Source organism: Peromyscus maniculatus, chromosome 10, assembly GCF_049852395.1.
Source record: "Peromyscus maniculatus bairdii isolate BWxNUB_F1_BW_parent chromosome 10, HU_Pman_BW_mat_3.1, whole genome shotgun sequence".
Classification (NCBI taxonomy): Eukaryota; Metazoa; Chordata; class Mammalia; order Rodentia; family Cricetidae; genus Peromyscus; species Peromyscus maniculatus.
Window position 1 is genome coordinate 72,419,872 of NC_134861.1, and position 14,390 is coordinate 72,434,261.

Here is a 14,390-nt window from a genome sequence, read left to right on the forward strand (position 1 = left end):
CATCCTCTTCTGGCTTCCACAGGTACTGCACACATGCAGATAAAATACTCATGTGTAAAATGAAAATAAACAAATCTAAAAAATCATTTAAGATTTATTTTTATTTCTTTTAATGGTGTGATGTGTTCTGTATGTGTATGGACCTGTGGCGGTTTGAATAAGAATGGCCCCCATAGATGTGATGAACCTATAGATGAGGGGGTGTGTCCTTGTTGGAGGAAGTGTGTCACTAGGGGTGGGCTTCCACCATCCAAAAGCCCATGCCAGGCCCAGTCTCTTTCTCTCTGCCTGTGGATCAGGCTGTAGCTCTCAGCTATTTCCCCAGCACCATGCTGCCTGTTTGCCATGCGCTCCCTGCCAGGACAATAATGGATTAAACCTTGGAAATGGGAAGCAAGACCCCAGTTAAATGCTTTCCTTTCTAAGAGTTGCCCTGGTCATGGTGTCTCTTCACAGCATAGAACACTGACTAAGATAGGACTCATGTAGGCAGTTACCCACAGAGACTAGAAGTGGGCATCAGAATCCCTGAAGCTGGGGCTCTAGGGGGTTGTGAGCCACCCGGTATGAGTGTGGGAACAGAATCTCAGTCCCAGCAAGAGCAGCAAGTGATCTTGGCCACAGAGATCGTTCTCTGTCTCTGAGGCTCTGACTCTTAGTGTGGCTGGTCCGGCTTTCTGTTGCACTCAGATGTGTCTGAGCCCTTGGTATTAGGGTGTCCCCTGACACAGAAGGGAGCTAGATATGAAGGTGGCAGAAAGAATGTCCTGTTATCTCTGGAGGATAAATCAGGGTTGCTCTCTGTCTTAGTTAGGGTTTCTATTGCTGTGAAGAGACACCATGACCACGGCAACTCTTACAAAGGGAAACATTCAGTTTGGGGTGGCTCGCTCACAGTTCAGAGGTTCAGTCCATTATCATCGTGGAGGAAGCATGGCGGTGTCATGGTGCTGTCTACATCTTGACCAGAAGGCAACAGAAAGTCAGCTGGGACACTGGGAGTAGCTTGAGCACAGGAAAACTCAAAGTCCACCCCCACAGTGACACACTTCCTCTACCGAGGCCACACCTACTTCCACAAGGTCACACCTCCTAATAGTGCCACTCCCTTTGGGACTATGGGGGCCAGTTCCATTCAAATGACCACGTTCTTCAAGTCACATACTACCAAAAAAGTTCATTTGGTTAGGGAGGTAATACACTGCCTCAGTTTCCCCCATACTTACTGTGATGAGTAGGCTTTCCCTGAAGTTTCTGCCTAACACCAAGCAGGCTTTAGATTAGGTATGGATTCTCAACCCTGGCTGCACCTTGGAGCCAGAAGAGACCTCACAAATAATACTGAAGCTGGATACACTCTTGCTACCTTCCAGCATACAACTCTTGGACGACTGAATCCGAATGTCATGGTGGACCCAGGGGACACTTTTTTTTTAGAAGTTGCCTGGGTGATCCTAACACGTGGCCAGCTGAGAAGCGGTGCTCTGGATCAGCTTTGCCCAAACTCCTGGGAGGAACTGCTAACACAGATTCAAGGCTTTCTGCTCCCAGAGGTGCTGGTCACACAGGCCTTGGCTGAGGCTTGAGAGTGAGCATGTCAAAGGCAGTCCCCAGGGATGCAGATGTGATGGGTTAGTGTGCCAGGCTGTCACAGCACCACGGACAACAGGGAGGTGTTTACCGCAGCCCTGTAAGGCTGGCTCCCAGTTCTCCATGCTGCGGGTTCTGAGGTTGAGACGCTGGCACAGATGTTTTCTTCTGAGCTCTTGTCTTGAAAATCTGTGTGCTCGTGTGGCCTGCCCTTTGAGCCCTCCTGAGTCTTTATTTCCTTTTCCTTTGGGATACCAGTCCGGTTGGATTAGGATCCACATTTATGACCTCATTTTAACTTAATTACCTCTTTGATGTACATTGAGGTTGTTTCCATATCTCGGCTATCTGGTAATTCAAACACAGGCAATAAAACCAAAGAACAAGCAAGGAAAGCTATATCCAGTTTAAAATTTGTGCACAGCAAAGGAGGCAATCAGCAAGGTTAAAAAGAAACCTGTGGATGGGAGACAATGTCCTTAAGGATTGGTTCTAGGACCCCACCCAACCCCCACCCCATCCCCACCCCACTCCCACCCCACCTCCACCCCACCCCATCCCCACCCCACCCCATCCCACCCCTACCCATGGATATCAAAACTCATGAGGTTCCCTACATGCGGTGTCTGCATGTAGCCTATGCAACTCTCAAAGACTTCCAACAGTTACTGGATTACATACAATAATACGAAACACAGTGTGAGTGCTGTATGAACAGTTTTATGGCATGTATGTTATTTAGGGAATCATGAAACCTGCACATCTTCAGGAAAGTTACTTTTTTTTCCCTTGAAAATGTTTTCAGTCTGTGGTTGGTTGAATATATGGATATGGGATCCAGGATACTGGGGACTGACTGTATTAGCAAACCATGTAAGTGACAAGGTGATGACCTCTAAACTATGCAAGGAACTCCATTAACTCACTTGTGAAACCCAAACGGCCAGTCTCACAGCCTTGGTATCTAGGAGGTGGCTGCAGGCAGGAGTCTCATGAAGAAAATTGTTCACACTCCTAATGGGCCCTGCAGAGTCACACGAGGACAGGATGGCTGGGATTCTGCAGTAGCTAGAGGTTTCTACTTAGCTTCCCTTCAGCCCAGAGGCTGTGAATCCTACATGGAAAGTGGCTGGCCAGGGCCTCGGCATTGCCAACCATCAATGCAAAGGAAAATTCCCCCAATCAAGGAACTAGGGACCCAAGAACCAGGCCAACTCTTGTATAGCTCAGAGGAAACCCCCTTTTTTTTAATTTATTAATTAATGTATTTTGAGGAAATCCCTTTTAATTAATTGCTGTTGCCCAACTCCTCTGACCCTTTCCATACAGGGTGGGGCAGAGAAAATTTAAGCTTACATTCCAAAGGAGATTTAAAAAAAAATCATAAGGTAAAGTGAATTGTAGCTTGAAGGTACAAAATATCCTTGCAGTGTTTTTAAGTGCAGTTCGGGGGTCTGGCTGAGGGCTTCCATCTGCTGTGCAGACACATTCTAAGCAAATATGACTCTCTCGTTTAAAGTAGTGTGGTATAGAATCATGGTCTTGCGGTGCAAGGACCCATTCGTGCTGGCTCCCGAGAGGCCCCTTTAGCTTGCGAACTGTGACATTCTGCATGCTCCAGGTCAGGACTCTGATATTTGAAAATGCCTGAGATTTTCTTAGTTTGGTGTTCACTACATTGCCATTCTATTGCTGACGATTGCTTGGTGGGAAAGACTATATAAATCCTATAAAAATAACATTCAAGAGATGATGCTGTGGAAACTTTTGATGAACAATGGAACTGTGAATAAAAGAAAATTCCAGAGTAAAAGTTGGATGTAATAAAATGCTCCTCACGGGCACACTAATACTGTGCCCCAACTCAGGAGACAGCCCTGTGAGAAAGGTCTAAAAATATGCTTTAAACACCCAAAGCAACACTAAACCAAAGACATGTTCCTTTACACTCCAGAAATGGTTTCCTTATTCTCTGTTTCCTATGGGGAAACCAGAAGTTAATCAAGAGAAATGGCCAAAACCTTGTTGACTTAGTAGAATATGCCTCTTTGAGAAGGTGGACCAAATCCAGACATTTAGTTCACAAGTGAAAACAAAAATCAAGTTGTGCTCTAGTGTTGGTTGCTGGTGTTAAAGAGCTAGGTCATTTCATGCTGTCAGGATTCATCCTTGCACATCGTGGGACAGTGTCTGTGTGGACTCCGCTGACCGGGAGTCATCAAAGGCAGAAGTACAAGTACAGCCATGGAGATGCACACCCTTGGCTGCTGATGAAGACTAGGACAGGATTGAAAGTGATACAATGGAGAGCCTGGCCCCCAGTAACACTAAACTGATGAGAACTAGAAACAGTGCTTGAATTCACTGGATTTCCATGCTCTCTGGAGCGGTGTGATTAATAAAAGCAAATTGGGTGTTTCCTGGGCTGGAGGGATGAGGGGAGCAGAGATTTCAGAAGGGGGAGCACAGAGGACTTCTAGGACAATGACCACTCTCCATGATTCTGATGGACACTTGCCACTGAGTATGTATGCAAGCTCAAAGAATGGACCGCACCAAGACTAAGCCCAGCATCAACTATGAACTTCAGTTAAGAATAGCCTTCCCATTTTGGCTCATCAATTGCTTATCAACTGTACCCCACTAATGTAAGATGCCGTTAAGTTTTGCTTATTTTCTGTCTGTAAACTTAAAACTTCTCAAAAAAATGAATCTAGTTTTGTTTTGTTTTGTTTCGTTTTTTAAGCAAATGGGTGGCAGAGAACAGTGACTGCGTATTACATTCCTGGGGAAATCCTGAATCATCCAATCGGGCTGAAACATGCTCATTTGCAGGGTGTGCAGATTAAGAACCAAATGAGGAACAAGAAAGACCTTGCATCCATTGCCAAAATTAGCGTTCTCCTTCAAGTGACTCCCATGAGTGTCATCCACATGCTCAGATGAATCCATTTTTATCTTTAGGAAAAGTTCCAAATCTCCCTCAGCTTGTTTTTTAAGTAAACACTGTGTCTTAGTAATTCTCACCATAGGGTTCACCCCACCAACAAACATATATTAAGGTGCTTAACAAGCTGCTTTAAGTCATGGCAACTCTAAGGTGACTCATGCTTTTTAAAAGCGATGTCAAGATTAGCAGCAAGATCGTTTTGATCCGAAGCAACACGTTACTTTCCCAGAGCACACAGCTTTTGCTTAGACAGAGAAATGAACAAGTCGTTGAATTCTTCTCTGTTATGGTAGTTTGGACAACCCTAGAGACTTCAGACTGACTCTCCACAACCAGATGCCAACCTCTTCCAGTCCTGAGACTACCTGCATCCTTTTCTCCCATGCCACCAGCCAACTTTTGGGTGGTAAAACCTGGGCACAAATTTAAATCTGTGAAAAACAAGACTTTCTGACTTTGAGCCTTTTCCCACCTAGCTAGTGGGAAAACAGTTTCATCTCTTTATGGGGTTCCCAGAATCCTCAATGCCAAGATATGAGGGGAATGGAGACAGGCATACGGAATCAGGAAGACCTTGGGGTCCTGGTCCACACTGGTTACTGCTGAGACGTGCTGTCCCCTCCCTGTGTCCTTGTTATGTTCTCCAGCTTTTTAGAGTTTTCTGCCCTGCCTAAAATGTGGAACGTGTGCCAGGCTGCCGCCAATCAGCTTACACACAGCTGTCTCTCTCTAGGGTTTTCTCTCCTTCCTGGTGACTGTGTCGCCAGACACCATCACTTCTCTTAGAACTCACGAAATCTCAGGTCCCCTTTTCATTCTCCCCCATGGACCTCTCTTCCCAGTCCAGAGACGACACAAATTCTCTTCCTTTTGTCTCCTTCACAACAACTCAATCCTAGAACACTCCAAACATCTCAGCTTTTGAACAAATCAGGAACAAATTACTCTCAAGCTATACCCATTTTCTCTCTTGCTATGTTCTTTCCCTGAGGCAATGAGGGCAGAGCCTGATGGGAATAGAAGAAGTGGAGAAGATTCCTCCAGGGAGAAAAAAGAAGAAACCTAGGTATCACTATATAGTTTACAGTTGGCCCCTCTATATTTTTTGTAGGTCTTTTTTATATTGAATTTGCAGTTATGGAATGTAACTACAAATTCAACCAAAACAGATAAAAACACATAGTGAAGTCTGTAACCTACATGCATATCCAATATCTGTGTCTGTATTGGACATGTACAGACCCCTTTTGGTTATTATTCCCTAAACAACTATTTATAGGGCATTTGCATTGTATTAAGTCTTGTAAGTAATCTAGAGGTGTTTCAATAATACGGGAGGATGTGCACAGGTTATATGCAAATATCTCAAGCACCTATTGGCTCGGAATTTCCACATGGGACTTTGAAGCCCCCATGGACACTGAGGGCAGCTTTATCAATCTGTAGGTCTTTTCACCCCTAGTATATTTTAAGCTGCCTCATAGCAGGGATTTTGGTTTTTTGTTTTCCTCAGGAGGGTACAGTCTGAGGTATGCCATCTGAGAGTCTGGTGTGGCCCCCCGCCCCGGAAGCCTTGAAAGTTTGGGATTATCTTGTGGGTCCTAATAACCACACACCTGCTGCTAAGTCATAAGACTTTCCGATCCAGTCTTCGCCAACTGTTGCATTTTTGGTCACCTTTGGAGACGCCGAATACCTCCGAACAAAAGTTCACCAGACTGGATGGAATTTTAAAATTGTTTTTCATGAAACGGAAAGATTCCAGTCCACTAAAGAGGATGGCAGATATTAAAAATTACAGCACTGCAAGGAGGGAATTCCAGAATCCACAGAGCATAGCCTGTTCAGTGCAGGCACCAAAGGCTCACCTTAGAGTCTAAGTGTGCACTTGCTGAGGTCCTTACCTGAACGTGGGCATTACTAAACAAGTGAGAACCCCTGAAAGGATGATGCATGGAGCAGGTAAGTTTTGATGGAAGGAGGTGGGACTAAGGGATGAAAAGGCCATAGACTCCCGATGGGTGGGAATGGGACGTGATTCTCAGACGCTCATCCTGAAGTTTAACTTTGTCCAGACTTAGCCCTGCTTCTGCAGAAAGGCAATGCTCTGGAAGCCACTGCATTCCTTTTTGAGAGCTGTCCCACGGGAGCATTAGTCACTCTCTCCTCAGCTGGGCATAGAGCCCAAGGCTGCGTATTTATCCTGGCATGCAGTTCCCTGGGGATTCTGCTCTCTCCGTGAGATAGAATCCCAGGGTCTAGGCTGTGGCTCATGACTGGGAGGAAAGACCATCTGCTCTTTGCCCAAGGTCTCCACCACTCCCCACCCAGGGCTGCTGGTGTTCTCCAGAACTTCAGCAGTAAGCCTTTGAAGGTCATTAATGCTTTCCTTCTAAATCTTATAGCCCCCTCCAAGGAAAGCATGATACATACGATATGATATGATATGATATGATATGATATGATATGATATGATATGATATGATATATATATATAAATATAATGATCACACATACAAATATATATATATATATATATATATATATATATATATATATATATATATATATATATATATATATATATATTGTCTTAACTTTACCTAGACAAATGTCTGTTGCCTGCTGGAAATGAAAAACAGAACAACCATGTCACAGTCATGACCCCTACACCTATTTAAGAGGCTCTGGGAAGTGTGGTGAGGACTGCCCAGCAGACTTTGCAGGGACATCTCAGTGTAAACGAGGTGATGCTCTTCTGTCCTTCTACCTTTCAGTGAGAAAGGTCGAGGCCCTGACTCAAGCGCTTTACACTGCTGCTTGGTCTTGAATCTTTGTTCCGTTCTGAAGGTGCATGCAGAGCCGGGGAACAATTGTACCACTCAGGACCTTGTGTTCTCAATGCAAAAATGAAAGCCCCCCTCAGCCCTACATCCCAGTGCCCATCTGTGAGTCCTCCACCTTGAAGCCATTCTGTCAGTGTTCATTGTAATAAAAAGAAACTGCATTCAACCTGTGTGCGGCTTTCAGGTCTACCTTACAATAACCCCAAATAAGACTTGGGCTCCATGAGAGATAAATTAGTGCTATTAAGTCTCTGGTGTGTTCCGCAGTTGGATCCCTCTTGTTCTCTCTCCTCCAAGGGCATGTAAGAGTACAGAGAACGGAAGAATAGACATTAGAGGAAAAGGTCCCTAATGTCAGATGCTCTCGTGCCTTTTACAGGATTAACTGTTTCACCCAAGGACTAGACGGCACATGGGTTTCCTGGGAGAGAAGATGGAGGGCAGGACAGTGTGTGCCTGAGCAGGAACAGTTAAGATTCTTCCTTCCCTCAGCCAGCTGCCCAGGTCCTTGCAGCAAGGCAGCTCTGTCTGGGGCTGTCTTAGAGTCATCCTCGCTGTGGTCTTTTCTCTAGTGGTGTAAGGCAACTGCCCTGAATCAGTGTCCTTGTTAAGAGTCCGCTAAACCCAACCGCAAGAGTTTTAGGCTTAGGGTGCTGCTGGTGTTTTGAACTCTTTAGGCTTTGGAGATGATCTATGATTTCTTTAACCAATGGCAGAGACTCAAACTATGAATGGAGTTTTCACTCATTAATGCCCATGCTCCCAATTGTTGACCCATTAAAAAAAAAGACAGAATGATGGCAAGTTTAATTTAAAGATTTCTTCTTCTTCTTCTTCTTCTTCTTCTTCTTCTTCTTCTTCTTCTTCTTCTTCTTCTTCTTCTTCTTCTTCTTCTTTCTCTTCTTCTTCTTCTTTTATTGTTATTGTTTTTTCTGTGTGGCCAGGGCTGTCTTGGAACTCACTGTGCAGACCAGGCTAGCCTTGAACTCACAGAGGTCCTCCTGCCTCTACCTCCTGAGTGCTGGGATTAAAGGCATCTGCTGCTACACCCAGCTCTAGTTTAAAGGAAGCATTGGCTTTTGTGTGCTGCTCCAGCTTTGTGTAGTACCTCATTCTCTTTTTCTAAAACTACAGCTGGTTATATAAAACAAGGACAAAGAAACAGAAGAATACAATGAGCAAGAAAGCCCTGGCTGGGATTCAGAGATGGCTCAGTGATTAAGAAAACTGATAGATCTTCCAGAGGACAGGGGTTTGATTCCCAGCACCCACACTCATAACTGTCTGTAACTCCAAATCCAGGAGATCCAAAACTCTCACACAGACATACACACAGACAAAACATCAATGCAGTGTGTGTGTGTGTATGTGTGTGTGTGTGTGTGTGTGTGGTGTGTAACAAGTAAACAGCACAGGAGAGCTGGCCCCTCCCCTCTCCTGGGCAGTGGGGGTGGGGGGGCGGGAGTGGGGTGACTGGCCCTGTGGTGTGGGCACAGACGAGCTCGTGGACTGACCAACTCAGCTACCACCCAAGCCCAGATCCAGGGATTGGACTTGGCCCACTCCAACATCTATCCCATCTATGAGCTACTGGAGTGTGTGAAGGGGCTGGTCCTGTGGAACCAGGGTTGCAGGATCTCCAAGACTCAGGACAACAGCAAGAAATCCAAGCGGAGTCTCAGCGAGGGTCCAGTTTTGATAGTGTAGCAGAACCCAGGGGCCTTGAACCAGACCAATGACTCATTGCCACGAACATTTGCAAGTAAAGCTGTTTGGGCAAATGGGTAGATTTTCTCAACACCTAAGACTTTTGTGCTTCCTTTTTTTTTTTTTTTTTTTGGTTTTCCGAGACAGGGTTTCTCTGTGTAGTTTTGGTGCCTGTCCTGGATCTCTCTCTGTAGAACAGGCTGGCCTCGAACTCACAGAGATCCTCCTGGCTCTGCCTCCGGAGTGCTGGGATTAAAGGTGTGAGCCACCACCACCTGGGCTTAAACTGCAGCCTTTTAAGCCTGCTGACTCCGCCCACTTCAGCTTCCCAACATGGCGGTGGTACTTTTCCACCAGCTCTGGGGGCCATTAATTCTCAGAAATAGTGGGTCTATGCTTCTATCAAAGCAGTGTGTAGCCTAGAAACCTCTTTTTTTTTGTTTTGTACTAGCAAAGACTAAATCCACCAGGCAGCTTAATGTGCCACTTTCAGAGACCTCATTCCCGCCATTGTGCAGGTGGAGCGCACACGCCAGAAACCCGCTATAGTAGCTCAAACACGCACGCTGCCGCTAACTTAAGAGAAACAACTAGGAACTGTTTTTAGCTCCGTTTTAGAATCTTTTTTTCTCAGGTTTTAGGTGGAAACTCTTGCCAACACGTTGGGTACCATTTGTAGCTAGATTTTCCTGCCTTGCCCACAGTCAGGACAAATCTTTGTCACCCGCCAGTCCCACAGCCGCTCAGACCCGACCAAGTAAACACAGAGACTTATATTGCTTACAAACTGTATGGCCGTGGCAGGCTTCTTGCTAACTGTTCTTATAGCTTAAATTAATCCATTTCCATAAATCTATACCTTGCCACATGGCTGGTGGCTTACTGGCGTCTTCACATGCTGCTGGTCATGGCGGCAGCTCGCAGTGTCTCCGACTTTTGTGCTTCTAAAGGCAGTAACAAACAAAAAAAGTGGTCCTGGGGCTGAGCCAGTGCCTCAGTGATTAATACCACTGGCTGCTCTTCCAGAGGACCTGGGTTCAATCCCCAGCACTCACAGGGTGATTCACAACTAACTACCCATAACTTCAGTTCCAGGAGATCCAATGCCCGATTCTGGCCTGCACAAGCATCAGGCATGCACACGATGTACAGCTGTACAGATAGGTAAAATATTATTATAGGTATAATAGGTAAAATAGGTATAATAGGTAAAATATTCATACATATAAAATAAAATGATAATTTTTAAAAAGGTGATTCTGCTCAAAACAGAGGAAAATATTTGCAAATGATACATGTGGTGAGGATCTACTATTCAAAATAGATAAATAATTCTTGCAATTCAGTAAAACAGGTAAATAACCCAATTTTAAAATGAGCAAAGAAAACTCCTGGCACGGGGAAGCACATTTTGGATTCCAGAACTTGATATATGTAGGAGGACAGAGAGTTCAAGGCCAACCTGGGCTACTTTGTCTCAAACACGGAAGGGAGCTGTAAAGACAAAGTCTTCCCTCACCTTTTCTCCGAGGAACATATGTGAATGGCCCACAGCGTTGGTCCTCAGAGAAACGCCAATCCGTGAATGCCACATCACACCTCCCCGAGTGGCTTGTCTTGTTTGTTTGTTTTCCAAATGGAGGATGTTGGCATTCTCCCGGTACAGATACAGAATGATGCAGCTGAACGCAGCTGGCCAGCTCTTCAGAAAGTAACAGGAAATTACCATGGGCTCCAACCAGGCCACTATTACTTACATATTGAAGAGTGGGAAATACACATTGAAAAAATAGACGCTTGGACGCAGAAGTTCACCACAGAGCCATTCAGAGGAGCAGAGGAGGAAGCATCATGAAGGGCTTTCAGTTGATGAGCAGGTGAAACATTACTGAGCCACGTGATAGGACATTATTTCACTGAACAAAGAAAGAGTTTTTCATTTTTGTTGGTTTGCTATTTTATTGATTCATTTAGGATTTTGTCCTTGATTTTTTTTCATTAGTGTTTTTGTTTTTGACACAAGGTTTTGCTATGCAAAGCCAGCTGGCCCAGGACTCACACCCCTTTTGCCTCAGCCTCCCAAGTGCTGGGATTACAGGTGTATACTGTCCTGCCCAGCCCTGGAATACAGAATGGATCTATGCTACAACACAGAGGAACATTGAAAACATTACACCAGGAGAGGGAAAGACCTCATACCACAGTATTCCTCGTATTGAAATGTCCAGAATAAGCTGTGCACAGTGGCTCACACTTCTGCCTAGTACCCAGAGGCCAAAGCAGAAAATGCTGAAGAGTTCAAGGCCAACTGGGCTGCAGATTAAATCCTGGCTCAAGAACAGAAGAGAAAAAAGAAAAAGAAGAAAACAGAAGCAGAGGAGGAAGAGGGGAAAAAAAGGGAAATGTTTCCGAGGGGCAAATGAACACAAGTAGAGACTACACTGGCAGTTGCCGGGAGCTGAGGGATGAAGGCCTGACTGCCACAGCCCTCAGTTCCTTTGGAAGCATTATTTAGTTGAGGTGAGTGATGGATTACCACAAACTAGATGGCTTATGGGAGTGATTGTTTCTCAGCTCTGGAGGTGAGGAAGCCAGTAGTCAAGGTGCTAACAGGTCCCATGTGTGCAGAGAGCTCTCTTCTTGAGTGACAGGTAGCTGTCTTCATTTTAGCTTGGCACAGAGCAGGGAGCTTTTGTGTTACCAATTCTATTCTGTTCTATTCACAAGGGCTCTACTCTCTTGACCTTCTAAAGACACCACCTCCATCCCCTCACATAGGAGGCTGGGATTCCAACACATAAGGATCAGGAGGACACAAATATTCAGTCCAACACTGGGGTGATAAAATGCCCTGGAAGTAGATAATGGTGATTGACATTCATGCATAGTAGAAGAGAAGTCACTAAATTATGCTTTTAAGAGATGAGTTTTATGTGAATTACATCTCAGTTAAAATTGGAAATTACTATTATTGTACATGCAACAGATACGTGTATGCTCAGTAGTTTGCTGAATACATTCCTGAATCTAGCTTCTAGAATCGAGAACTATAGTTCTTAACTTCATTTACATGTTAAAAATCACAAGTGAGAGCTGGAGAGATGGCTCAAGGGTTTAAGAGCATTTGCTGTTCTTGCAGAAGACCCGGGTTCAGTTCCCAGCAACCGCATGGTGGTGCACAGCCATTTACAACTCCAGTTCCAGGGAACCCAACACAAAAATAAAATAAAAATTACTGTGGCTATTATGTTGAACTGAATGGTGTTGTAAAATAATAATAATAATAATAAAAAAACAACAACAACAACAAAAAAAAAATCACAAGTGAGCTTAAAAATATCATGATGACCAAAACTACACAGAGAAACTCTGTCTCGAAAAACAAAACAAAAAAACAAAAAACAAAACAAAACAAAAATCCTGATGCTCGGACCACATCCCAGAACAGTGAAACCAGAATCTCTACTGTAGGGTCCAGACCAAAAGTGGCTTTGAAAGCATCCTATGTGAATCTGTTCTGCAGCCAAGTTGAGAGTCTCTGTGGTGGTTTGAATAAAAAATGGCCCCCATAGGTCCACAGGGAGTGGCACTATTAGGAGGTGTGGCTTTGTGGAAGTAGGTGTGGCCTTTCTGGAGGAAGTGTAATTTGTTCTCTTCCTGCTGCCTGCTGACCTGGATATAGAACTCTCAGCTCCTCTCCAGCACCATGTCTGCCTCCATGCTTCCTGCCATGATGATAATGGACTAAACCTCTGAACCGTAAGCCAGCCCCAATTAAATGTTTTCCTTTAAAAGAACTGCCATGGTCACGGTGTTTCTTCATAGCAACAGAAACCCTCCCTAAGAGAGTCACAGACCTAAAGCATCACAGCCTGCACGTTACATCCTTTATGGAAATGGCTTCTCATTTTTGTTTGTTTTATTGTTATTATTATTTTAGACAGGGTCTCACTATGCAGCCAGAGCTGGTCTAAAGTTTCCTACATAGCCTAGGCTGCCCTCAAATATGTGAGCCTCCTGAACAACCCACTGAATGCTGCAATTAGAGGTATGTGCTACTATGCCTGGTGAAGTGACCGTTCTTGCTTCCTGTCTACATCTTCCTGTCCACTCACAGCAGTACAACATTCACAGCTGGAAGTCAGAATGGTCCCTGAACTCCTGCTAATTCACTTTTTTTTAACTTTCATGGGGACTTGGGATATTCAATATTTTGGAGGAACTGATATTCTAGGCTTTCCTTTTCCTCCTTGTCTTCGGTCACTGTGATTCAACTGTGGGACCAGCATGCATTTGTTTCACGTTAGAGCAAAAGTTGGAGTCCATCCAAGTGTGCTGGCACCTGTGCTCGGAAAACCCTAGATTTTATAGTTTGTGAAGTTCTAGGCAGAAACTCAAGATCTAAAGAGCCAGGGAATGCAAGTGCTAACACATGCCTGGGCGCCCTCTGTAATGGTCTGACTCAGACACCCTGGTGTGTTTAATAAGACCTAACCTTGGCCTCTGTGGGCTTGGCCTCCGGGATGCTATGTCTTCCCTTGCAAGCTTCTCACCAAGCCTCTTGGCTGCCATGTCCACCCATAGTTTGGCAAATGTGTCTGGGATGGTGCTCCAAACCACAGGGGCCCTAATCAAACCCACCCATTCAAGAAGGAACTTTTCCTATTCAGTCTTCCCCAGAAGCTGGAGCCAACTGCTGGAGAAGATTTGACTGAGTAAAAAAACAGGAATCTGAAGAGCAAGGAATAGCATGGGGAACAGAACAGGTAGGGGTGGCGTCTACTCCGAGGAGGTGTTCACTTTAACAGGAAACTGTGCTTACCGATGTTGGAGGACTGATGTAACAAAGCACGTGACTCTCGGTGGCTTACACCAAGAAAAGCGTTCTTCACACATTTCATCTCAGCTGGCTTTGGGCTGGTGCGAGGACAAGATGCTCTGTTCATGTGATCATCCTGGGTGCCAGGCTCCTTTGGCTGTCTTCTAGATCCACGGCATCTCCATTTAGCTGGCAGACTGGAGACAGCCAGGAGATTGCATGGGTGGTCGCTATATGGAGGAGTAGGGAGTCGGGTTGGGTAAGCACCTTAATGGCTCAGTCACTGGGGTAAAGGAACAAGGATGTATGAGCCAGAGTGATAAATATGGTCATACTCAGAGGAAGGGCTCACTGATAATACAGTGCTAGGTTTAAAGGCGTGGGCCCCCACCACCCGGTGATGAAGAATTTTGTATCTCTCCAGGATATGGAAACTTGTTTGCTGATGGGATGCTCTTGCATGAACGGTTTGTTCAAC